The sequence below is a fragment of the Squalius cephalus genome (assembly GCF_949319135.1).
Source record: "Squalius cephalus genome assembly, chromosome: 3".
In the NCBI taxonomy this organism is placed as follows: Eukaryota; Metazoa; Chordata; class Actinopteri; order Cypriniformes; family Leuciscidae; genus Squalius; species Squalius cephalus.
In genome coordinates, this window is record NC_137124.1 from 59,678,377 (window position 1) to 59,705,730 (window position 27,354).

Consider the following 27,354-nt stretch of genomic DNA (forward strand, 5'->3'; position numbering starts at 1 on the left):
GGTGTTTTCACTTTGATATGCTTACAAAACCACTGAACATTGCCATAGTATTTCTCCTTTTCAAGTTTCACCTGAACAATGTCTCCAAAGTCCTTCTTCACACGGATGTCGAAGGAGAACTCCTTTAATGACAACTTTTATTAGACACGTAATATGGGGGGAAAACCAACAATTCATCAAACAAACAAACAAACCAACAAAAAACATGTCTCCACTAGAGTCCACACAGCTGACATGTTTACCTGTTGCAGATTATCCAAGTTGTGTTCACGAAATAGACACAGAACACAGTTTAACACAGAACCATTGGAGGAGCGCTAATTTAATTTGATCTAATTATTTGTCTGCATCATCAGCTAGGCTACTTGAGAATCTATGTGAAGTGCGTTGTGTTTTAGGGTTAATGGAAAATGTCCGTAAAATTACTGCATAATGTCTTGGTAATAAGCTGCCAGTACTTTTTTGGTTAATTTATGTTTTTTTCTTTGTTAGTTTTTTACAGTATACCACTTAGTTTGATTGAGCTTTTTCTGTTTATGTACACAATTTTTAAAACATCCTGCAAATGAGTCACCAAAGCCAATTTTTTTAAGTGCCCAAAATAAAAGTTGGTTTTCCAACGTGTCAAAAGCTTTGTAATGATCTAAAAAGAAAACGAAGCCATCAATGAAATAGGTCATCTGGTAAGTAATCCAGTAGTAACACAATAGCACAAAAATCCTCTACAAGAAAAAGAAATACAACAAATCACCTCCTCATCCATAAACAAACAATCTATTTAAAAGAAACAGGTCTTTAACTAAATCAAAGATACTCAAAAAAAACAAAACATGATATAACCTTATAAACTTACATTTGGGCAGCAAACAAACATTTCCCAAATCAGGATTTTTCAAAGATAGCGGTCAACAGCATGTGGCAAATCCATAGACAGTAAAAGAAATGGACACAGCGACCCCATTGGATTCAACGGAGACAAGTGAAGTCAATTAGAAGCACGCACTTCCTGGGGGTTGAGCGACTGCGCAGACTCAAACTGAGCTTGACGACGTAGATGTGACGTGAGCAACCCGTCTGTCTTCTAGTAGCTGTGCCGAGAGAAATCTCAATCATTCCCTTCTGACACTTGCAGAGACGGAGAGTGTGAGTAGGAGGTGTTCATGAGCTAGGAGCAGGAGAAACTTTTGCTAAGTATTCTGATTAATTATTTTGTCATTTTGCCTCCACGTCCCCCCGATCGCCCGCGAGCTTCTCCTCCTGTCCATACGGTAATCTCTCTACTGTGCGACAGAGAGTCGCGTGGTTATGACGCAATCGTTAGCCTATTTTTTACAAAAATTGCTTCTACAGGGCCATAACGTAAGATACAAGGTAATGGAGCCTTTTATACATTTTCGTGTTTCTTTAGAAATAAATAATGGACAAATGGAGTCTTTAAACGCCTCGGATGTAAAGTTATTCGCTGTCAAAGTGACGCCAAAATGAATGGGAGTCAATGGAATGCTAACAGCAGGTGGGGGTCCGCTAATCAATGGCGGCGCCCGGGGAACCTTCAATAAAATATAAAACCCTGCCCCCCTGGGCAAATCACACTGGGTATAATTCTCCTTCTGCTACTTCCCCTTTTAAATCTACACATGGAGTGCTACTAGTGACTCCTAGTGGCTAGGATGAACATAGCCCCCAGAAAAAAATAGCCTGCCTTGTAACAGGCTGTGACTGTTACAATGTGATTAGATGCCATCTTTGTGTTAGGTTAAGATTCAAAGAAATCATTCATATGATGTTGGGGAAATCCAACCCGATCTCACGGCTATTCATACGAATTCATACGACCTCACTCGGATGAATTCGTAAGATATTTGCTAAATCGTACATATTTTATGAATTTCCAAATTCGTATGAATTCGTATGAATGACCCATCCCTGACCCCGTCCATAAACCTACCCATTACTGGGGTTTAGACAAATCGTACGAATTGGTCGTGAGACAGCGTTGGGAAATTTAGAGTAAAATTTTCACAAAAGTTTGCAATATTCTTTGGGTCATCACTAATATTACTGTAATGATTACAACCTGACGGACCCTGTCCTGACAGACATTGACAGAGAGTCATGCTGGGTAAGCACACCTGTGGACAATACATAATTGTTGTATGGTTTTAAAAAGGGGAGGGAAATTCTAGATAGAGAGGACAGGGAATATATAGGTCCTGGAAAACTTCCTCTAACATCGCCGCGGAGGGGAAGGTTGATCCAGTGACGGCGGGGTGTCGTCGGATACGTACAGGGAAGTCCTAAATTATTTTATTCATTCAGTGATATGTGTAGGCCTATTGTCTGTTGTGCTCATTTCTACCGACCCACTCCGAGCGAGAATCGAACCGTGCCGGTGGGAGTCGGGCGCAACAATGTGAGAACCATCACTGAACTTACTTAAGCTAGACTGTGACGCTATTTTCTTCTGGAAACAAACTCGGTTGCATTATTTTCTTGTTATCTCTGCTTTGAAACAATCTGCAGGCCTATTATAAAAAGCGCTATAGAAATGAGGTGACTTGACTTGACTAAAGTTACGCCGGTGAAGAAGTTTTAAAACCAAGTCAATTATTCACTACAGAAAGTGAAAGTATAACTGACCAATGAGAGCTAGTTGAATCTACTTTTGATAACATTCACAACAGACAACAGTCACTCGCTGTGCTATAGCATACATGACAGATTAGAGTTATAAGAAAATGTTTTTTTTTTATACCGTAAGAGATTTAATAAATGAAGATGACAAGAAGAAAAATGATCCTGTGTCTGGTATTCAATAAATACTGGGCTTAAAACATGCAATGTCCAACAAATTCACAAACAGTTGGGGACAACGTTCTAATGAATATATATATATATATATATACTGCGCCGCTGCTCCCACCACGCGCATCACGCGCTGTGCGTAGGGCACCAAGTGCTGAGGGGGCACCAAAAATAGCCTAATGAAAAAAATATATATAATGCCGATATTATTTCATTAGCCTATAGAAATATTATTAGGCACATTTTAGCCATGTATATACAAAAACAGGGGAACAAGAGGTGTAACCCCCCCCCTGTCACATTCACCGTCTGTCATCGTCCTGTCTGCACTACAGTTCCCAGAATCCTCCTTGTTTCCACACCTGAACTCACTCCCTTCATTACCCGCCTGTTCATCATCTGCATCACCTGTCTTGTGTTCATCTGTCTGTGTATTTAAGTTCCTTCTGTTCACTCATCACTTGTCGGTCAATGTTTATGTTAGGTTTGTTTAATGTTAGGTTTATCCTTGTTCTGAGCGCACGCTCCCTTTTTGTTTGTATTTGTTTATATTTAGAATTAAAATCTTGGAATTCATCATCTTCGTGTTCGTCTCCTACTTCATCCACCCAGAAGCCTGACAGATTGACCGACCAAAAGAATAAAGAGACTATGGGGAGATTGATTGCGGGGATCCTCTGGCCCCGAGCTCGTAAGCTGGTGTCGAACAGTGCAGACCTGGCTTTGAAGATGTTCGACCCAGCCTTCATGTCAGTCAGAAAAGCCATGGAACACGCTGGTCCAGTCGAGCCTGCACTTCACGCCGGTCCAGCCGAGCCTGCACTTCACGCCGGTCCAGCCGAGCCTGCACTTCACGCCAGTCCAGCCGAGCCTGCACTTCACGCCAGTCCAGCCGAGCCTGCACTTCACGCCAGTCCAGCCGAGCCTGCACTTCACGCCAGATCTGCCGAAGCCAAGGCAGTATGCGTCATGCCCGCCGCCCCTGAGACTGTGAGCGTTATGCCCGCTGCGCCTGTGACAGACAGCGTCATGCCCGCAGAGCTTTTGTTTTCTTTTATTCCGTCGACCCTGAAGCTCCCTTCGCCGCTGGTTCCGTCCAGCTCAAAGCCTTCACCGCTGGTCCCGTCCAGCACAGAGCCCTCTTCATCGCTGGTCCAGTCCAGTTCAGAGCCCTCTTCGCCGCTGGTTCCGCCCAGCTCAGAGCCCTCTTCGCCGCTGGTCCTGCCCAGCTCAAAGCCTTCTTCGCCGCTGGTCCTGCCCAGTTCAGAGCCCTCTTCGCCGCTGGTCCTGTCCAGCTTAAAGCCCTCTTCGCCGCTGGTCCTGCCCAGCTCAGAGCCCTCTTCGCCGCTGGTCCTGCCCAGCTCAGAGCCCTCTTCGCCGCTGGTCCCGCCCAGCTCAGAGCCCTCTTCGCCGCTGGTTCCGCCCAGCTCAGAGCCCTCTTCGCCGCTGGTTCCGCCCAGCTCAGAGCCCTCTTCGCCGCTGGTTCCGCCCAGCTCAGAGCCCTCTTCGCCGCTGGTTCCGCCCAGCTCAGAGCCCTCTTCGCCGCTGGTTCCGCCCAGCTCAGAGCCCTCTTCGCAGCTGGTTCCGCCCAGCTCAGAGCCCTCTTCGCCGCTGGTCCTGCCCAGCTCAGAGCCCTCTTCGCCGCTGGTCCTGCCCAGCTCAGAGCCCTCTTCGCCGCTGGTCCTGCCCAGCTCAGAGCCTTCTTCGCCGCTGGTCCTGCCCAGCTCAGAGCCTTCTTCGCCGCTGGTCCTGTCCAGCTCAGAGCCCTCTTCGTCGCTGGATCTGCCCAGCACAAAGCCCTCATCGCTGGATCTGCCCAGCACAAAGCCCTCATCGCTGGATCTGCCCAGCACAAAGCCCTCGTCGCTGGATCTGCCCAGCACAAAGCCCTCGTCGCTGGATCTGCCCAGCACCGAGCCCTCGTCGCTGGATCTGCCCAGCACCGAGCCCTCGTCGCTGGATCTGCCCAGCACCGAGCCCTCGTCGCTGGATCTGCCCAGCACCGAGCCCTCGTCGCTGGATCTGCCCAGCACCGAGCCCTCGTCGCTGGATCTGCCCAGCACCGAGCCCTCGTCGCTGGATCTGCCCAGCACCGAGCCCTCGTCGCTGGATCTGCCCAGCACCGAGCCCTCGTCGCTGGATCTGCCCAGCACCGAGCCCTCGTCGCTGGATCTGCCCAGCACCGAGCCCTCGTCGCTGGATCTGCCCAGCACCGAGCCCTCGTCGCTGGATCTGCCCAGCACCGAGCCCTCGTCGCTGGATCTGCCCAGCACCGAGCCCTCGTCGCTGGATCTGCCCAGCACCGAGCCCTCGTCGCTGGATCTGCCCAGCACCGAGCCCTCGTCGCTGGATCTGCCCAGCACCGAGCCCTCGTCGCTGGATCTGCCCAGCACCGAGCCCTCGTCGCTGGATCTGCCCAGCACCGAGCCCTCGTCGCTGGATCTGCCCTGCACCGAGCCCTCTCTGGTACCCGGGACTTTTCCCAAGTATTTTTTGGGGGGGGGCCATAGGGCTCCGTCCTGGCCACTCGAGGGGCCATGGCCACCTGAGGGGTCCTCACCACCATGGCCACCTGAAGGGTCTTCACCGCCGTGGCCACCTGAAGGGTCTTCTCCGCCATGGCCACCTGAAGGGTCTTCACCGCCGTGGCCACCTGAAGGGTCTTCTCCGCCATGGCCACCTGAAGGGTCTTCTCCGCCATGGCCACCTGAAGGGTCTTCTCCGCCATGGCCACCTGAAGGGTCTTCACCGCCGTGGCCACCTGAAGGGTCTTCTCCGCCATGGCCACCTGAAGGGTCTTCACCGCCGTGGCCACCTGAAGGGTCTTCTCCGCCATGGCCACCTGAAGGGTCTTCTCCGCCATGGCCACCTGAAGGGTCTTCTCCGCCGTGGCCACCTGAAGGGTCTTCACCGCCGTGGCCACCTGAAGGGTCTTCTCCGCCTTGGCCACCCGAAGGGTCCGGACCGCCAGGGCCACCCGAAGGGTCCTCACTGCCGTGGTCGCCTGAGGGGACATCACCGCCCTGGCCACCCGAAGGGTCCTCTCCGCCGTGGCCACCCGAAGGGTCCTCACCGCCGTGGCCGCCCGAGGGGTCGTCTCCGTCCTGGCCACGCCCACAGCCTGCTCCACCGTGACCACACCCACAGTCTGCTCCGCCCTGGAGGCTTCCTGCCTTGTCTCCCTTGCCTTGTCTTCCCCGTCAGCCTCCAGGGCGCCCACCCTCCCACCCCTTTGGTCTTTCTACGGCGCGAGGACGCGCCTACCGGGAGGGGGGAGTAATGTCACATTCACCGTCTGTCATCGTCCTGTCTGCACTACAGTTCCCAGAATCCTCCTTGTTTCCACACCTGAACTCACTCCCTTCATTACCCGCCTGTTCATCATCTGCATCACCTGTCTTGTGTTCATCTGTCTGTGTATTTAAGTTCCTTCTGTTCACTCATCACTTGTCGGTCAATGTTTATGTTAGGTTTGTTTAATGTTAGGTTTATCCTTGTTCTGAGCGCACGCTCCCTTTTTGTTTGTATTTGTTTATATTTAGAATTAAAATCTTGGAATTCATCATCTTCGTGTTCGTCTCCTACTTCATCCACCCAGAAGCCTGACACCCCCCCCCCCCCTTTATTTTGCTATTCTGTTTACTGAAGAAAAGTTTGCACTTTCAAATGTGTAGTGTGTGTTGGCTATTCTACATATGTTTACAAAGTCAGCAAAGCTTACTTTCTCTTTTTAGTGTTCTTAAGTTTTATACTGTGATGCTGCTATTGTGTTATTGGTATTGAGTTGAGTTATATGTTTGGTAATAAAAAGTTAAACTGGCAAAAACAAACGTTTTTTTTTCCTCGGGGTCGGGGTGGGGGGCATCATAAAGGAATTATGCTTAGAATTATGCATCAAAATGGCTAGCAGCGGCACTATATATATATAGTGTCTCTCCTCGACAGCTCTCTTCTTTATTACTATGAAGGTGAGGATATCACACAAGCAATGTGCAAACTTTGCGTTAGAGTGTCGCCAGTATACATTTTAAATATATATATATATATATATATATATATATATATATATATATATATATATATATCATTGAATGCTCTGCAAATAATAATTATAACAAAAGATAGCCTATTAATTAGCCTAGAAACTTTGCATGAAAAATAGATTGTTATCCAGAGCGCTCAATCTTTATCAATATGCAGACTTTTTCCTTCTAAATATTATGAAATTGAGTGTATAACCTAAAGTTACACTTATGATCTCCGATGTTGTTTCGAGTGTTTTAGACAATGTTATAAAAAGTAACTATGATGAATAAACATTTATTTGACTTGACTGAGGCGTTATGTGAATCCGTCTTTTCTTTCATTTTAATGTCAATTTTTATTGTTGAAAAGGTTTATCTTATCAACAATAGAATTAATGCATATGCAAAATAAATGTATAAATCAAAACTGCCTATAATGTTACTGAATGAAAGGTCGACCCATGATGAGCTTTAGGACTGTATCTGAATTCGATGCAGATGTATCTGTAACACGTGATTTTCTCAGGGGGTTTTTGCACAAAATGTTGCTTTTTTGTATGAAACTTAGCCACATGTGTTGATTAAAAAAAATAAAGCATGAAGCTAGAATAAAAAATCATTACAAAAGCTTTCTATTTTAAATAAATGCTGCTCTTTTTTACTTTTTATTCATCAATGAATCCTGAAAAAAGTATCACATGTTATAAAAGAAATATCTGTTTCTAAAATTGATAATAAATCAGCATAACCTATTAGAATGATTTCTGAAGGATCATGTGACACCGAAGACTGGAGTAATGATGCTGAAAAATCCATTGATCACAGGAATAAATTACTTTAAAAGTATATTAAAAGCAAAACCATTATTTTAAATTGTTATAATTTTTCACACATAGGCTAATACTGTTTTTACTTTTGACAAATAAATGCAGCCTTGGTGAGCATAAGACACTTCTTTCAAAAACATAAAAAATAGTAATGTTTCCAAACTTTTGACCAATAATGTATCCTATATAATAATGGAAATAAAAAAATAATAATAACTTAAAATAAAAATAATCAAGTCTTTAAGGTTCTTACCCTTTCAAAAACACCAAAACCACCAAAAAAGGATTTGTTGACCAGGATTCTGTCACTGCTCTGATCCTTTGAGTCTATCAGTGTCAGGTAAATGCTGTTCGTTTTCTCAGCAATAATCTGTCTACTAGTAGAAACAATCACCTTATAGGTCAACATTTTGCCTGAATGAAAGATGTACAGACTCTGGATCCTCAGTTTATTCTTAAGCACCTTTATATGAAGTTCACTTCCGGCGCTACTCTCCACCTCCTGTGACATTATAATGTGGGTTTGGTCTATCACTCAAAAATGTCATGTGCATACCTGCATACTGTATGTGATCAAGCTTCTGAACTTACAGAAGAGACAGGTATGTAGAGGTATTCCTGTGGTACAGTCAATCCCCTTTCTATGATAAGCTTTTACAATTACAATTGATATTTAAAATTTCTTCATAATATCATTAATATAAAAGTGATGAGTATTATAAGAGTGTAGCCTATATAAATCTAATTGAATTTGAATAGGCTATAAGACGTTCAAAATGCCCTCCCGCAATGTAGCCTTACAGTAAATGTGGGTCAAAACAAAGGGTAAAAATCTCCGGCCGAATAACCTAGTTTTTTTTTTGTGTGTGTGTGTCAAAAACCAAGGTCGTATGGTATAGCTAGGTAGCCTAATTTAATTGTCAATTGGAATCCACATATACAGTTTTAAATATTAAAAACGTAAACCAAGCAGTATTATGATTACCTCTTGTAAATAAGAGGCTGCATTAACTAATTTCTGCTAATTTCCACTTTTTAATTGACATTCATCGTTTTGAGAGATAAAATGCAAGAGAGACCTATAGGCCTAGCGTGTAAATTTAAGCAATCAAATAATATTTAGGATATTATTATTCAAAATTAATTTATTCTTATTATTCAAGCATAAGCACTTGAGGAACGCGTTCCCGGGTTCGTATGATCACAAAACTCTCTCCTAAACCGGGAATAAATCACCATCCGAAATGCATGAGTTTTATGTGGTTTTATCATGACGTGTCATGCACATTTATTTTTACAGACGTCCACATGAGAAACAACTACCGTCCGAATAATTGCTAAGTTCAACACACATCATTGAATGCTATAATTTATTCTCATACTAAACTTCCTTCTGTGTATAATCATGTGTGCCTATATAGACACTGGCTTTACATGTTAAAAACAAAAAAATAAAGAGATACATAAATCTAGTTTGGTTACACTTACAGTAACAGTTCATGAATAATCACGTAGGCTACTAATACCTGAATTAATAATTAGCCTACTTCACTGTTTAAATCCTTTTTGAGTTAAACATGAGACTCGAACCTGCGAGTTAAAAGTCAGACTCTCTAACACAACTGCCCACATTTACTCAAGAAAGAATGTGAAAGTGTCAATTCATACATTTCCTAACAAACACCTTCTAGCATGTAAAGGTGGTTGTTATTCACATGGAATGCATGGAATGAACTGTCATAACCAGGGGAGGCCCATGGCATAGCCGGAATAGGGAAATCACATTGTTGGAAGGATGAATGACACACTGTGGGTTTAAGTTTGTAGGAAACGGAAAACTTTTCAGTTATTTTGAAACGAAATTAAAGATTTTCAAGAAGATTGGGCAACACTGTACAATGTAAGTTATTGTGTAAATGCATCGAACGAACTGTCACAACCAGGGGCGGCCCATGACATAGCCGGAATAGGGAAATCATTTTTTATTTATTTACTAATACTATTTTAATACTATTCATGTGAAATATTACAAAAAAGCGAAAAACCTCACAAAAACATATACAACATTACTGTCACCCGATTCACCCCAGACAGTAAAATGTGATTTTTTTTTTAACGTAATATTTTTTTTTTTTTTTAAGTCTGTAATATCACCTTTTTTTTTTTCATTAATAAAAAACTATTATTAAAGTTTTTACTCTACAGTTGTGCAGTTTTGGGGGGATATACTGTATGCTATAGGCCTGATTCCAAACTCTCACACAATTTAATCTGACCTCATTTTTATTCAGGTAACATCTACCAATAAGGCCAATCATTACAGCATTGCAATTGTATAGCCTTGATGTCATGAATTTCACTGCATTTTACAATGAGAGCATATGCTGTAATTGAGCATTTAAGATTGAAAAAGCAGTATTACAAATGTCAGAAATGTGGCTTTTAAAAGAAAGATTGCTATCAAAGATCACTTCTACACTTTGGTAGAAAATCTATGTTGTTTAGCTTCTCGCCCTCTCAGTATCCAAAAGTTTCTCCATATCTCTCCAAAGACTCTTTCAGGTCCTGAATGGCAGAGTTTACTATCGTAGTCTCGGATCAGTAACTTGGCAACCCAGTGATGTGGGTCAAGGACTACAGGGTGTATAACTGACAGGTCTAGTCCTTCAGCTCGATGTAAACGACCACCAACTCTTATAAGCTGACAAGAGTCGTCAAATTCTGGGGCAAGAGCAAGTAGTCGACTAGTGGAAGGCACAGATTTACCTGCTTTTAGCAGTTTGTATTCATCTGGAAAACTATCAATTTGAGATTTCTGCAGGATATGCCATTCTGCAGTTTGGTAGTCCACTGCTGATGGTGGTCCTGTATCTTTTAGCTCCTGAACTGTGGCCTCTACTAACTCGCTCCAGGTGTTGTGTGTGGTAGGGTCAGGAATGTCAGGAACAACCACTTCCGTCATAAGTCCACAGAAGATTCCTTTGCGCTGCTCTGTTTTGATTTCTGGTGGTTGTATAGGAGGACAGACAGGCCATCTGCTGGATTTCTGCAGTGGATTTTTCTGTAGTCAGCTCTTGAATTTCGGCTATACTGGTTCCAACAAACACCTTGAATCAGTATGATTCAGATTTAAGGCCAGGCTAGAAAAGTGGTGGAATCGGTCCATAGTGTCACTGTATTTATCTTGAGCTTAGTATTCAAGAGTTTGGCTAGTTGGGCACCATTCAGGGCAGCACACAGCTCTAGTCGAGGAATTGTCAGACTTTTTTTTTTTTTGGCAACCTTGGACCTTGCTAGTACAAAGGCTAATTGAATATGACCACTGTCGTCCTCAGTACGAAGAAGTGTTGCAAAGATGTGAATCTATCTGGTGTTGTGGGAGTGATTAATGTTTGAAGATGTGACACAGCAGTGTAGTGAAATAGTTGCTACCGTAATGAGTTCCGCATTACATTCTCTCCAGGATCTCAAAAGGTCGTCAGGTAGATTTGGGTCATCCCAGTCTAGTTACTTGTCCCATAATCTCGGAACTAAAATCTTGGCTCTAGTGGTGAATGGGAGTATGAAGCCTAGGGGGTCGTAATGAGTTGCAAGTCCCTTGTAAATGTGTCGAAGGGTACATGGTCCAGACTTGACAGGACAGGTTTTATACCCAAGGAGGTCTGATTTGCAGTGCCACCTCAAGCCTAGTGCAGATTCTTGAGCATCGGTATGATCTTGAGATAGCCACAATTCGGTACTGCTGGATCTCACTTCTGTAGGAAGGTGGTCCACCACACTGGGATTTTTACTTGCCCACTGGCGAAGTTCGAACCCACCACCGGCAAAGAGGGTGTGAAGTCTGTCTACAAGCTGCCTTGCCTCTTGAGGTGATGGTAGGCTCTTCAAACAATTGTCCACATAGAAATTCCTTTCTACCGTGGTTCTGATATTGTCATCAGGAGTGCTATGATCTGTAACATGTCGCTGGACAGCATAAATGGCACAACACGGACTACAAGTAGTGCCAAAAGGTAGCACTTGCCATTCATAAATGTCTGGTGGTTTAGATCTGTCCATGTCTCGCCATACAAAACAGAGAAGATGCCTATCTTCTGGGAGGAGATGAATTTGATGGAACATCCCTTTAATATCCCCGCTTATTGCCACTGGATGTTCACGGATGTCCTGGCAGCAGAAAGTTATTTAGGTTATGGCCTTCAAAGTCAAATGAACACTTAAAAACCACACAGTTCTTACCTGCACAAGGTGGTGAGGGATGAACCATGACTCACTTTGCGAATTAACTGTTTCAGGTGGGAGTTTGACACCATAGCCCGAGGTCTCTAATTTCTTTAATCTCTTGTTGGTAAGCGGCTGCTTTACTGGGGTCTTTCTCCAGGTGTTTCTCTGTGTTACTAAGGTTAGGAAGTACTGCCTCCATAGGAGCATGAAGCATCACACATATCCTTCTTACGCAGGAGTGGAGTGGCATAGCGACTTAGGCCATCGATCAGTACTCTGACAGTCTGTGACTGGAGCAAGTCAAGAGCTTCTTGGTCCTGCTTAGACCACGAGACAGATTTCTTATTTCGGTTGGGAATCACGTCTGCTTTCCAGAGTCTCTCAACATTCTGGAACAACTCTGTCATCAAGGGATCAACGGCACTGTGCAGACACTGTTGAGATTTCACATTATCTTTGAAGACTCTTGCTGGTCCTTGTAAAGACCAACCTAGTCTTGTCTTGACAGCTGCCGGACCTCCAGGTGGACAGAGACGAACTGGTTCAATCAGAGTGATAAGGTGAAGATGATCTGCTCCAATCAGTAACAGGGGACACGCTTTGTGAATAGGCTGTAAAGGTAAGCCTTTCAAATGCCGGTATCGTCGCTGAAGGTCTGCAACAGGGTAGAAATGTTCAGCAAAGCTAAGTAGTTCTGCTGTGAAGGCTCCCGTTATTTTGTAACTCCTGCCAGGCTGGGATGTAGTTGAAATCTGAAAGGACACTGAGGTACCGCAAAGCTAAGTGACGTCTTGCCTTATAGTTCTCAAGACTAAGTCCTCAGCCTCGTGAGCTGCCAGGCCTGAAAAGTGCCCTCATCTCACTTTCCACCGTGCTGTATGTAGTATTACGTGTGGATGACCCTGTCCTTGGTCGCTCAAGGGACGAGGCCAAAGATATAACTGTTTCAGGAGGTGGTAAAATATTTCTTAAAACTTCACGTTTCCATTAAACGCCTTCCGTTTCCACTATAGCCTACTCTCTCTCACACATACATTATTTTCTTACATTCACATATTTTTTTCAGACATTATACATTTTCTTCTTACATACATTTATTATTTATAATATTAAATGTATACTTTGAATACATTTGCATAAGAGTAAAATTTATAAATGTGTGCGTAAAAATATATGAGTACAAAATGTAGGCTGTGAATGTGCATTAAAAATATATGAATATAAGAGTAAAATTAAAGAATGTGTGCATTATAAAATATGGGAACATAAGAGCAAAAATATTAGTAGAAGGGAGAATGTAAGTGTGTGTGAGGGTAGAAATGTATGTATGTGAAAGGAGAATGTATGTGTGTGTGAGAGTAGAAATGCATGTATGTGAAAGGAAAATGTAAGTGTGTGTGAGAGTAGAAATGTATGTATGTGAAAGGAGAATGTATGTGTGTGAGAGTAGAAGAATGAATTTTGGCTTGTTTGGCTCTTCATACATATAATTTATCTTTTATATATCATATAGCATTTATATTAGCATTTATCTTGCACCATGGGAGGCCAGTACCTCTCTGAACCGAGTATCAATGGACTTGACAATCGATTATTGCCCTAGAACAGTACCTGAGAGATCTTTTCTGTCAGTTAAGAATGATCTGAATTATAAAGCCAAGAAAACGTCTCGGGGAAGTAGGGAACGAGACGCTGCGTCGATACTCAACACTTTGGGGAATGCCTTCGGCATGATGCGTCTGAAGTCTGTAGTAGAACTACTCCAATCTTGATTGGTGCTGTGTCTTTCGTCACTCGTGACGTTGCATGTGACGGTGATCCGGAAGCTATAAAAGGACATCGGAACATAGCCGCGTCAGCTTTTGAAGGGTCGAAGCAAGTCGTTCTCAGGAGCGCGAAAAGTGTGGCCGAGGGACGCAGCGTCGGGTTACAATAGTAACTCGAGACGTTCCCTTTAGCAAGGGAACTCCCGCTGCGTCGATACTCGACACTTTGGGGAACGAATACCCATGCCGCCATACTGAGAGACCCCGCCCTGGTGTGAAGCAATCTGGCACACTCAAGACATGAGAACTTGTGAACCTGGTGTAGAGGGCAGATCCAGACTGTAATGTTTTATGAAGGTGTGTGGGGAGACCCAGCCAGCGGCATTAAAGACCTCTTGAAGAGAAACCCCTGCTAGCAAGGCTCTAGAGGATGCCACTCCTCTATTTGAGTGGGCTTTTATCAGGAGAGGTGAAGGCAGATTGCGCACCTCGTAAGCTGAAGAAATAGCCTCTATCCACTTGGTAATAGTCTGTTTGGAGACCGGGGAGCCCTTCTTGGATAACCCAAAACACACAAACAGCTGGTCCGACTTCCTCCAGCCCGAGGTCCTATGTACATAGGCCTCAAGAGCCCGGACCGGGCATAACAAGAGTAGTTTAGCTTGATCAGCCGACACATGCAGTGGAGGATGAAAGGCCTGAAGGATTATAGACCGTGCCACATTCGTGGGCACCTTAGGCACGTAGCCAGGTCTAGGGTGGAGAATGGCTCTAACTCTGCCAGGAGTGAACTCGAGGCAAGAGGGAGCCACAGATAGCGCCTGCAGGTCGCCAACTCATTTCAGGGAAGTAATAGCGAGCAGGAAGGCTACCTTAAAGGATACAAATTTCTCAGACACCTTATCCAGGGGTTCGAGGGGTGCCAGGGATACCCCTGCCAGGTCCCACGTGGGGACCCTAGGCTGGATGGCAGGCCTCATCCTCCTGGCTCCATGAAGGAAACAAATTATGAGTGGGTGTGTCCCCAGAGTGCCCACCGTTAAAGGCGTGTGGAAGGCTGACATAGCCGCCACATAGACCCTAAGCGTGGACGGGGAGAGCCTGTCAGAGAAACGATTCTGGAGGAACTCCAGCACTGAAGCCACTGGGCAGTTAACTGGGTCCAACTGACGTTCTCTGCACCATGAAATTAAAATTTTCCATTTAAATGCATAAAGTTTCCTCGTGGATGGGGCTCTAGAGTTTAGAATGGTCTCAACTACCTCAGTTGAGAGACCAGAATTTGTGAATTGGTCCCCCTCAGGGGCCAATCCAGCAGCTTCTTGGGTTTCAGCCAAGGGTGAAATATCTCGACCTCGGACTGAGGAGGGAGGACCATCCTGAACCGGATTTACTGTGGAAGGCCTGCTAGAAGAGCCCAGATGTTTGGAAGCCATATTCGGGCCAGTCAGTACGGGGCTACTAGGAGTAAGCTGATCCCGCACTGCCGAACCCTTTTGCACTCTAGAACCCCCGAGGGCAGAAAAATCAGGGAAAACATACACAGACGTGGCCTCAACCATGTCGTATCATGATATCCAGACCCAGCAGAGCTGGAAGAGCGCGGGAGAGGTGGCTCGGAAGGTGGCCGTCCGCATGAAGGCATATGCGCGTAACTCTGGTCATGCGGAGTGGGTTCCCTCTCAGGAAAAACCCATTGGTCCTGAGCCACTACTACAGGGCCCCCATGTACAGCAGGCCAAACAATAGTATGTTGAACACTGCTGCCAGCGAGCCTACTCTTTGATAAGGTCATATAGTGGTGGCCTGGCCTAGCTTGATATTCATGACTATGGTCAGGAAGGTGAATGTCCGAGCTGAAGACAATTGTGCCTGCATCGTGACTATAACCTACACCGCCCCCAGGAATCGGTTTCTCTGAAGAGGCTCTAGTGATTTTTCCTAGACTCTGAGCCATATTCCCGAGCACCTCACGAGACTCAGAACAACACCTCGGTGTTGAACTGTCTGCTCTAGTAGTCAATGGATGGGAATGAGGATGCCCTGAAGACTCCATGGAGCTAGGACAATGACCATGCATTCCTAGGAGGTGCGGGGATACAATACTAGGCTGAATGGAAGAGTCCGGAACTGATACGCTTTTCCCCCAAAAGCGGATCTCGGAAACTTCCTGTGATGGGGTTAGAAGTGAACGAGGAGTTAAAGCTATAGTAGGTAATGTTGGAGAGCTAACAAGATTTGAAAGCGGCACCTCTTCTAAGCTCCACCCCCTCCCGTCAGTACTCTGTCCAAAGCTACGCCCCCACAAACATGAACGCGCATCCACAGTCGGAGTCAGCTGCAGGTCACAGGAAAGCCGAGTATTTTTGTCATGTTGGAATAAATATTTTGAAATGATAAATGCCTTTCCTTTACCATTTCAGCATAAACAAGCTATTACTTTTCTTACCTCCGTACATGCTAAATGAATAATGACAATGAATGTGGTATAACACTTTTTGTTTTATTTTTAAAAAAAAAACGAACAAGAGAGACCTAAGTGAAATACTTTTTTACACAAGTATCTGTACTTTCGCTGCTTTTGATTGTCATAAACAATCTGTATTTACATATAATAAATAAGAAATATATATATATATATATATATAAGAAAAGGAGTGTCCAGGGATGACTGACAGGTCAGGCTTTACATGAGGCGTCGTCTGCTGTGGTGATCTAGTCCTTTGGCAGTGATTTACCTTTAGGAAGAATATCACAATTACACATCTGACAATAATTACTGCATCTCAAAGACACACAATGAATGACAACACAACTTTGTTTCCATTTCACACAGTAACGTCAAGTCAAGTCAAGTCATCTTCATTTATATAGCGCTTTTAACAACGTAGATTGTTTCAAAGCAGCTTCACAGAGATAAGCGTATAATTTAAGGTAACAGAGATTGTTTTGGCTTTATAGCAGAGTTAAGTTATTTTCCATCTAAAGTTAGTTTTGATTGATTTGCTTCCGTCGCAACGATCATTTGTTATTAAATTAGGGGCCGCTAAGACGACACCATTCCCTCTACACAGACTTTAAACGCGAACCTGTGAGAAACGCTGATGGCGTTCACATGCGCATTTAGAGTGGGTTCTATAGTTATGTGCGTTTGAAAATACGCAGGTTTGGAATTCCCTACAAGCCAAGCCTAAACAAAGTACTTGTCTTTCCTTATAAATTTTGATAAAGAATTTTATTTTATTTTGTTGCTTTGGGGTAGGAACGCGAAACGAATTTCCCGACAACGCCTTATCTGTAGAGTGGTAGAGGGATCCTCCATAGGGAGAGACTAGTTGGCACTTCAGCACTGCGTTGTCATCAGGTCCAGGCGAAGGTCCTTCGTCAGATCTGGATACGGCCCGGATCCGGCAGGCTGCAGGAAAACCTCGGGATAAACACAGACACTAAAATTAGCGTAGATGCCATTCTTCTCATGATGTAACGAGTACATCAGGATTTATGGGAAGTGTTCCCGGTTCCGGCTGACCTAATCTGTGCAGCCTAACATTAAATTATAGAAGTCTATAATGTATTATGTGAATGCTAGGTCAAAGAGATGTGTCTTTAATCTGGCTTTGAACTGACAGAGTGTGTCTGCTTCCCGGACAATTGTAGGAAGACTGTTCCAGAGTTTTGGTGCTAAATAGGAGAAGGATCTACCGCCAGCAGTCGATTTTGATATTCTAGGTATTATCAACTGGCCGGAATTTTGAGATTGCAATAGACGTGACGGACTATAATGCGTTAAGAGCTCGCTCAAGTACTGCGGAGCTAAACCATTTAGTGCTTTGTAAGTAATCAGCAATATTTTAAAATTTATGCGATGTTTAATAGGGAGCCAATGCAGTTTTGACAGAACCGGGCTAATATGGTCATACTTCCTGGTTCTGGTAAGAACTCGAGCTGCTGCGTTTTGAACCAGCTGTAGTTTGTTTATTAAACGTGCAGGGCAACCACCCAGTAGAGCATTGCAATAATCTAGCCTTGAGGTCATGAACGCATGAACTAATTGTTCCGCATTTGTCAATGAGAGCATATGGCGTAATTTAGATATATTTTTAAGATGGAAAAATGCAGTTTTACAGATACTAGACACGTGACTTTCAAATGAAAGATTGGTATCAAAGAGCACACCCAGGTTCCTAACCGACGACGAAGACTTAACAGAGCAGCCATCAAGTGTTAGACAGTATTCTAGGTTATTACGTGAGGAAGTTTTTTGTCCAATAATTAGAAACTCTGTTTTTTCAGAATTTAGAAGTAGGAAATTACGAGTCATCCAATTTTTTATAGCAGCTATGCATTCCGTTAATTTTATGAATTGATACGTTTCGTTAGGTTTTGAAGAAATATAGAGCTGAGTATCGTCAGCATAACAGTGAAAGCTAATTCCATGTTTCCTAATGATATCTCCTAATGGTAGCATGTACAGAGTGAACAGCAGCGGTCCTAGTACTGAGCCTTGTGGTACGCCATACTGAACTTGTGATCGATGAGACATCTCATCATTTACAGCTACAAACTGATAACGGTCAGATAAGTATGATTTAAACCATGCTAGTGCATTTCCCGTAATGCCAACATAATGTTCTAATCTATTTAAAAGAACGTTGTGGTCAATGGTGTCAAACGCAGCACTAAGATCGAGTAACACTAATAGCGAGATACAACCACGATCGGATGATAAGAGCAAATCATTTGTGACTCTAACGAGAGCTGTCTCGGTACTATGGTAAGGTCTAAATCCTGACTGGAAATCCTCGCAGATATCATTTCTTTCAAGAAAGGAACACAGTTGTGAGGATACTGCCTTTTCTAATATCTTTGACAGAAAAGGTAGATTCGAGATCGGCCTGTAATTGACTAATTCTGTAGGATCAAGTTGCGTTTTTTTAACAAGCGGTTTAATCATAGCCAGCTTAAAGTTTTTTGGTACGTATCCTAGAGACAAAGATGAATTAATGATATTAAGAAGAGGATCTAGGACCTCTGGAAGCATCTCTTTCAGTAGCTTAGTTGGTATAGGGTCTAACATACATGTTGTCGATTTAGATGATTTAATGAGTTTAGTAAATTCTTCCTCTCCTATAGCAACGAATGAATCAAATTTTTCCTCAGGGAGGCTACAATGCACTGCCTGATGCGATACTGTAGTAGACGGTTGCATAGTTATAATTTTGTCCCTGATATTATCAATCTTATAAGTGAAGAAGTTCATAAAATCATTACTGCTGTGTTGCTTGGAAACTTCTGGGCTTGAAGCTTTATTTTTCGTTAGTTTAGCCACCATTTCAAATAAATACCTAGGATTATGTTTATTTTCTTCTAATAGGGTTGAAAAATAAGCAGATCTAGCCGCTTTTAAAGCCTCTCTGTAAGTAATTGAGCTCTCTTTCCATGAAATGCGAAATACCTCTAGTTTTGTTTTCTTCCAGTTGCGCTCCATTTTTCTGGCTGCTCTCTTAAGGGCCTGAGTGTGCTCGTTGTACCACGGCGTTGGACTATTTTCTTTAATCTTCTTTAAGCGCAACGGAGCAACTGTGTCTAAAGTGCTGGAAAAGAGAGAGTTAAAAGTTTCTGTTGCAATATCGAGTTCTTCTAAGCTATCTGGGATGCTGAGATGATGAAACTGATCAGGAAGATTATTAATAAAGCAATCTTTAGTAGCAGAAGTGATAGATCTAACATATTTGAAACACGGAGTCGGCTTTGCAGCCTTGGCTAAGTGCAAATTACACGAGACTAGATAATGATCTGAGATGTCATCGCTCTGCTGCAGAATTTCAACGGCATCAACATCTATTCCATGTGATAATATTAGATCTAGAGTATGATTACGACGATGAGTAGGTCCTGACACGTGTTGTCTAACTCCAATTGAATTTACAATGTCTTTAAATGCCAATCCCAATGCATCTTTTTCATTATCGATGTGTATATTAAAATCACCAACAATTAGTACTTTATCTGCAGTCAATATTAATTCTGATAGAAAGTCCGCAAATTCTTTGATAAAGTCTGTATGGTGCCCTGGTGGCCTGTATACAGTACCCAGCACAAATCTCAAACGTGATTTATCGTTTACACTATATATTTTTACATTAAGCACCAATGCTTCAAAAGAATTATATTTGAAACTTGATTTCTTAGTGGTTTTGAAACTATTACTATAAATTACAGCAACACCACCCCCTTTGCTTTCAGACGAGGTTCATGTTTATAACAGTAATCTTGCGGGGTTGATTCATTTAAAGTAATGTAATCGTTTGGTTTTAGCCAGGTTTCTGTCAAACACAGCACATCTAGGTTATTATCTGAAATCATATCATTAACAATGAGTGCTTTTGAAGTAAGCGATCGAATATTCAGCAACCCAAGCTTTAGCATTTGCTCATCTGTATTATAGCTGTTTTTTATTTGTTGAACATCAATTAAATTTTTAACCTTAGATGGGTTAAAACGTTTTTTGGATTTCCAAATTCGGGGAACAGACACAGTCTCTATATGATGATAGCTAGGTGAAAGAGGCTCTATGTGATAGGATTTATCTGACCTTGGTGACGCGAGGCCGCTAGCAGACGGTCGGTTAAGCCAGTCTGTCTGCTTCCTGACCTGAGCCCCAGATTGTCATGTTTGAGCTCTAAGACTATGAGCCATATTACTAGAGAGAAGAGCAGCACCATCCCAGGAGGGATGAATACCATCTCTTTTCAACAGGTCAGGTTTGCCCCAAAAACTTTTCCAATTGTCTATGAATTCTATATTATGTTGCGGACACCACCGAGACAGCCAACCGTTAAGCGAACACAATCTACTAACTATCTCATCACTCCTGCGAACAGGAAGGGGGCCAGAGCAAATTACAGTCCTTGACATCGTACTTGCAAGTTCACACACCTCTTTAATATTAATTTTGGTGATCTCCGACTGGCGGAGTCGAACATCATTAGTGCCGACATGAATAATGATCTTAGAGAATTTACGATTAGCATTAGCCAGCACTTTTAAATTTGCTTTGATGTCAGGCGCTCTGGCTCCCGGCAAACATGTGACTATGGTGGTTGGTGTCTCTATTTTCACGTTCCGTGTAATAGAATCGCCAATAACTAGGGCACAATCATTCTCAGTGGGTGTTTCACTGAGCGGGGCAAATCGATTTGTTATGGTAATCGGAACGGAAGAGTGGTTTTTAGATCCGCGACTAGAGCGATCCCTCACTGTCACCCATTTGCCCGGCTGCTCAGGCACTACTTCAGCCAGAACCGACTCATGTAAAGTGTTCACGCTAGGCGCATCCAAAATAGTATCTGAAGCTCTAGCACTCTTACTATCCTCAATTAAAGTTTGGATGCGTGTTTCTAATTCTGAAATCTTCTCTGTCAACCTAACTGTCTCCTTACATTTATCACATATAAATCCTATATTGTCGACAGAGAAAGCTATGCTAAACATGTGACATGAAGTGCAGGTGACAATAACAGGACAAGACATTACTCACCGTGTTTGTTGACTGATTCTTACTCACCTGAGCTTTTATGAACTCAAAGGCGCGGACGCGCGAGAGAAAAATAAATAAATAAAAATAGCTGAGCGCACGGGTGGCGCGTTAACAGGCTAGCGAATTACTAGCGATGTCAGTTTAATCTGAGATGTTGGGTAAAATGTAGTAGTATAAACAACTAGAAATGGTAGTAAATGATGGTTCAAAACAAAGAAATACAAGGCTAAGACGGAGCTTACAGCACCGAAGCTAACAAACACACTCACAGCAGGCAGCGAGGCAGACAGGAGCAATCGATCAGCGATCTCAATAGAGGATCAAATGCAGGGGTAACAAACATTTCTTCTCGTAGCTAACAAAACACATAACAGTTATGCCACATCACCACAGTTGTCCCGTTTATAAGCAATATATTAACGTAATTTTATCACAATTATAATGCAGACACTTGCGACTATGGCTGTGCAATATGTTCAAAATGTCATGTCCTAAAAGTCAGATAAGCAGACCTGTAACGCAACTGGCTTACACCGACAGAGAAGCTAATGTTAGCACTGGGCTAATACTAGCTACAAAAGTAGCTACATTGCCTAACGTAACATATATCATGTAAATAACAAATCCCCCCGAAGCAAAACAAATAATTACCTGTTCAGCAGAAAGAACGCAACCTCGGCATCGCTTTTCAGCTCCCTCAGTTGTCTCCACCGTTCAAATGCTGCAATGTTGATGCGAGTTTGTCCTCTGGCTTTATCCAGTGCCTGTTTCGTTGCAGCCTTTTCTGCCTCCGATTTTCTTTTTTTAGGCTTTTTATCAGGGCGAGCAGTTACCAGCAAAGCTGGCATTGGTAGATTTTGCTGCATTTTCTCTTCCATTGTGCCGCAAACTCCTGCTTACTCTGTGTAGTGAGCTGAATGTTTCCGGGAACGGTGACATGTGATGAGTGCACGCAGGGCAGCGCGCGCAGTGGGGCTCGGGCACGAGACATGAAGGCATCTGATTGGTTCTTTACATTCGCACCGAATGGCAGTGATTGGTCAGAGTTTTTACTGTCCTGCAGCTGATACAGAGGTCTGATTTTTTTCATTCCTTTTTCTGAACACATAATGTATTGACTACTCTCAGGATGGAAGGACCATTTCACCCAGTATAAAAAAAAGTGTTTCTGAACAGGATTACCTACCCTAGCTTTAAGGAGCTTGTGGATCTATCACGACAAACCAGTCCTCAGAGCTGGTCTGACTGACAATCGGTATCTTGAATCTGAACCCCCTCGGAGGTTGATCCAGTACCTTGAGATCCAAAACAAGACCTAACTACTGTATATGCTAACGAAATATGCTCTCTAAAAACCTCCTGAGAGGCGGCGAACTCGACAGGGCTGCAACGTCTTCGGGCAGATACTGCGATTTGTGTTCGCTGGAAGCTGATGTGTCCCGAGGCATCATCGGCGGCGGGAAGCAGACATCGATTTCCTAAGGGCTGCACAAAGGGGCGAGACTCTTGTACTCGCTCTCCTGGGGGAACGCCCATAAGGGTCCGCGTGTTACGACAAGACCTCTTAGTCGAAGCCATCTTAACCCGAGAGACAGTCCTCAGACCTGTCTTCGATATGGAGACCTGGACTGACAAATGGGGATGGCTGATTGTCGCTCTGCCTCCTGAAGCCTCTCGACAACGGTTCTTGCCGCGTCGCCAAAGAGGCCAGAAGGCGAAAGGGGGCATTGAGAAGGAGGCCCTGTCCTTCTCCCCAATCCCCAAGTGATTTAGCCATAAGTTTCTCTCTGAGACGACTAGTGCTGCCATAGAACGGCCAATAGCACGGGCCGTCTCTTTAATAATACGAAGAGATAAGTCAGCCACTCTACGAAATTCAGTAATACCGTCGAGTGAGACCTCCCAGTTATCATCCACCTCTTCGAGGAGGTCAGCCTGGTATGCCTGTAACAGCCCCATCGTGTGTAGGCATGCACTGGCTCGACCCACCGCCATATATGCTTTCCTTAACAAATTCGATGTACGAGATTTGGAGGGAAGTGTTTGAGCCTTCAGGGATGACGCAATGTCGGGGAGAAAATATATGGCAAATTATTCCTCAACTCGAGGCATCACCTCATAACCATTCTCATTAGATTCCCTAATGGATGAGTAAATATATACATGGGGGGAAAATAATTGAGATGAACATGGATTTTTCCACGATCTTGATACCTCAGTATGGAGATCAGTGAAAAAGGGAAGGGTCTGACACGAAGATTGTGACTGGGTATGCAGGAAGCGATCATTTTTCCATTTTATTTTTCTTATTCGCTTCCTGCTTATTAAATTGCCATTCAACGTTTAATTTAGCCATTGCCCTGGTTACAACCTCCAGCAACTCCACAATAACAGGAATATGGGGTGGCAAATCCCCATATCCACGTGATTCGGTGTTGAGAATATCTAACTCCTCGGAGCCAGATAAATCAAACGGCGGGTCTTTAACACAGTCGGAAGAAGCCGCAGCGCGGGCTTCCGAACCGTGCGCGAAACCAGTGGAGCTGGTTAAAGGGTCGCAACCGTCTCAGTATTATATGCCAGCCCCACGTGCGAATCCCATGCATACAAGCAGCGCGCTGCCTCGACAGACGCGGGACCTGATGCACTGGGAATGCGAGTCTGATCTAATTGATCGAACAGGCTCAAACGGGAGCGGAGCTTTTTCATAGGTAACTGAAAACAGTTTGCACAGACAGCGCCCTCGAGCACTGCCTGTGCATGCTCCACTCCCAGACAAACAACACAGAACGAGTGCGTGTCATCCTCGCTCAAATAACGTAGGCAAGGGGATGCACACCGCCTGAGTCGTTTCTCGATATTCGCCATATATATTGAGATAGACAGACAACACCAAATAAGACAATACAGTCACACAGAACGCTTGCTGAAGACAGAAAGCTGAAGCGGCTATGTTCCGATGTCCTTTTATAGCTTCCGGATCACCGTCACATGCAACGTCACGAGTGACGAAAGACACATCACCAGTCAAGATTGGAGTAGTTCTACTACAGACTTCAGACGCATCATGCCAAAGGCATTCCCCAAAGTGTCGAGTATCAACGCAGCGGGAGTTCCTTTGCGAAAGGGAACAGTAATTTTCCCCTTGGAAGAGATCAATTACATAGGAAAGGTTTCAGAACTGCTGAGAACTTCTTGAGGGTGCAGTTTGGTCACACACTTCAATTAGTTGGGCTTCAGTGTGACTCGCTAAACCGTAAAAAATTCATGAATTCATCATGATTTTAACAGTAAAAGACTGTTAACAAAGTTTCTGTATTATATACGGTAAATAACTGTGATTGATTTAATCGTACATTTAATGTAATTTTATAGTAAAATACCATTAAATTTACAGTTTTTGGAACCGCACTAATATCTGCAAACTGCACACCATCTGTGTGTGTTCTTCTGCATTCATATTTCCAAATTCTTGGAAGGCTTTAACAAAATTCCTACCATTGTCTGTAACTGTGGCACAGACCTTACACTGGGTGTTGAATTCAGCGAGAATCTCACTTATTTTGAGAATGTCCATCGATCTGCTGTAGGACACAGTTTCGATGCCCTGAAGTTTTCAAGCAGTGATTCTTTCATGCTTTGCGATGATTTATCAAGTTTTTCTGCACATAGGGGTTTTCCCTCCACTAATTCCCCGTATAAGCTTGCGGAAGGAAAATGCAGATGGCAGCTATATCAAGTTTTGCTTGTTTTACAGGAAGACCACATGGGGAATATGTGATGGAACTGCATTCACCAACACCATCGTAATCTGAAACTGACATCCTTTTCCTTGATGGAAGAATATATAAAAAAATATATATCAGCAGTTTATTAGATGTAACCTATGTGTTGATAAAGAATTTCTATATCTTGAGCAGTGATGGGAATAACGGCGTTATAAATAAATGGCGTTACTAACGGCGTTATTTTTTTCAGTAACGAGTAATCAAACTAATTACTATTTCCTCCGTTATAACGCCGTTACCGTTACTGTCAATAAAAATGCGGCGCTACTATAATTGAGATCACTGAAGCGGTTTTCATCCGAGTAGGCTCTCTCTCAGCCATATGAGCTGCAAAGTTTTTTCTCTGGTGTGTGTGTTTATGAGGCGTCGGACTGGACATAAGCAAGGCGAATGCCCCAAGCGCGCTCGACAGTGCGCGAGAGAGACCGAAGCCGTTTCTCAATGTCAAGGAAGGATCCTCGGAAGCCAGAATTTCGAGGATTCTATGTCATCCACATCCGTCGAAGGACTGTTCCAATGTTGAGGATCCTCGGAATTTCAACCAAGGACTGAGTCCTTCGTTCGAAAAATATCCCATATACAGGAAAGGATGCATATGTGTAGCCTTCGCGCTCTTCGTGCTCTCAAATCACCCACAATCCTATGCGTGCAGCTTTGCTATCTTTTTCAAAAAATTCTAAATGTCGGACGTTAACGGAGTTGGAGCGTTAACGGGGCAATATGCTTTCAAATGTAATTTTTACGTTACCAAACATTTATTTAAAAAAATAATTTCATCCATTATGTTATGGGTCAAATTGACCCGCACCGTTTAAACACACTTGACAGTCAAAGAATCAGTATGATTAAAAAGGAGTTTATTGATTTAAAAACGATTATATTGCCTGAGTGAACAGAACTGCGTCCACAGCAACGCTCTGTTTTTCATTTTCACTGACGTAATGACGCAATGACGTGCACTTGCTAGCCTGTTCCAGAGCCGTTGAAAAACGTGTTCTCCAAATGCTAAAGAGGAGCCTCGCCTAGCCTCTGAAGGAAGTGACTTGGAAGGACCAGTCCTGCCAAGGAAGTATCCTTGACATTGAGAAACACCTCGAGTGTGTCCGAGAACGTGCTCGATAGTGCGCGAGAGAGACCGAGTGTGTCCGAAAACGCGCTAGATAGTGCACGACACGTCAGAGACCGAATGTGGCCGAGCATAAATAGGCTACTTTATTTATAAATAAATTAAACATTTCAGCATTAGAACAATCTCTGTAGCATATTGGTATCATATTCAATGTTTTAGTTAGTTTATATAACATAAACTCCAAAATAACCTGCAGGGAACGTTCAAACATTCAAACACATTCGAACGTTCAAACACACGTGCGGCAAACATGACTAGAATTAGGCTAAAATAACCTCTGATGATGACGTTCTCTCTAGTTTATAAAATAAACCCCCAAAAGATTATATTTTATTATTATTATTTATGTTGGTACATTATTCAGTATTATATTGAGAGCACTTTTTGTTAAACTAACTATTGTGAGGAAGAAAATACTTCAAGTAGGCTATACAGAATGTCTACCAGTTGTAAAGGTGTGTGAGGTTTATCATTTTAATTATATGCACTAGTGTATGTATATTTTTTATTACCATTTATTTATTTTTGGTACATTTCTTAAGAAGCATGATTTATTTTTAGACTTTTTTTTTGGCCAGTTTTGGTCTGTGCAATAAATATTAAAAGTTCTAAACCATTGATTGTGTTTTGTTGTTCCACTATAGTAGTGATAATATTTTAATATTTAAGTTAATAGGTGTCTCTCACATTGTCCCACAGCAATAGTGTAGTGTAGATTAGTGTACAATGTTTAATAATAATAAGATGTTCTATTTAGTGTCCATTTAATTCATTTAACATTTCATATTGGGGGTATCCAAGAAATTTCTTATATTTAAACTTTTTTTTTTTTTAAGTAACGCAATAGTTACTTTCCCTGGTAATTAGTTACTTTCGTAATGATGTAATTCAGTTACTAATGCAGTTACTTTTTGTGAGAAGTAACTAGTAACTATAACTAATTACTTTTTTAAAGTAACTTACCCAACACTGATCTTGAGGCACAAATTATGAAAATATTGGTTTCTTTTAACATCACATCGATATATAATCATTCCTATTATTGAAATATTCATGATACATGAAATGTGGGATGAATGCTGTAGTGTGCTGGTAATTGGGGCTCGTAAGTGGCTGGATTGACCCCACGGATGATGGTAAATGGGCCAATGTTCTTGGAAAAGATTTTTGCTGCTTGTTCAAAATGCATAATTAAAATTATATTAAGCTACATAATTGCTATACATTTTGTCCAAACTTAATTTGATTGT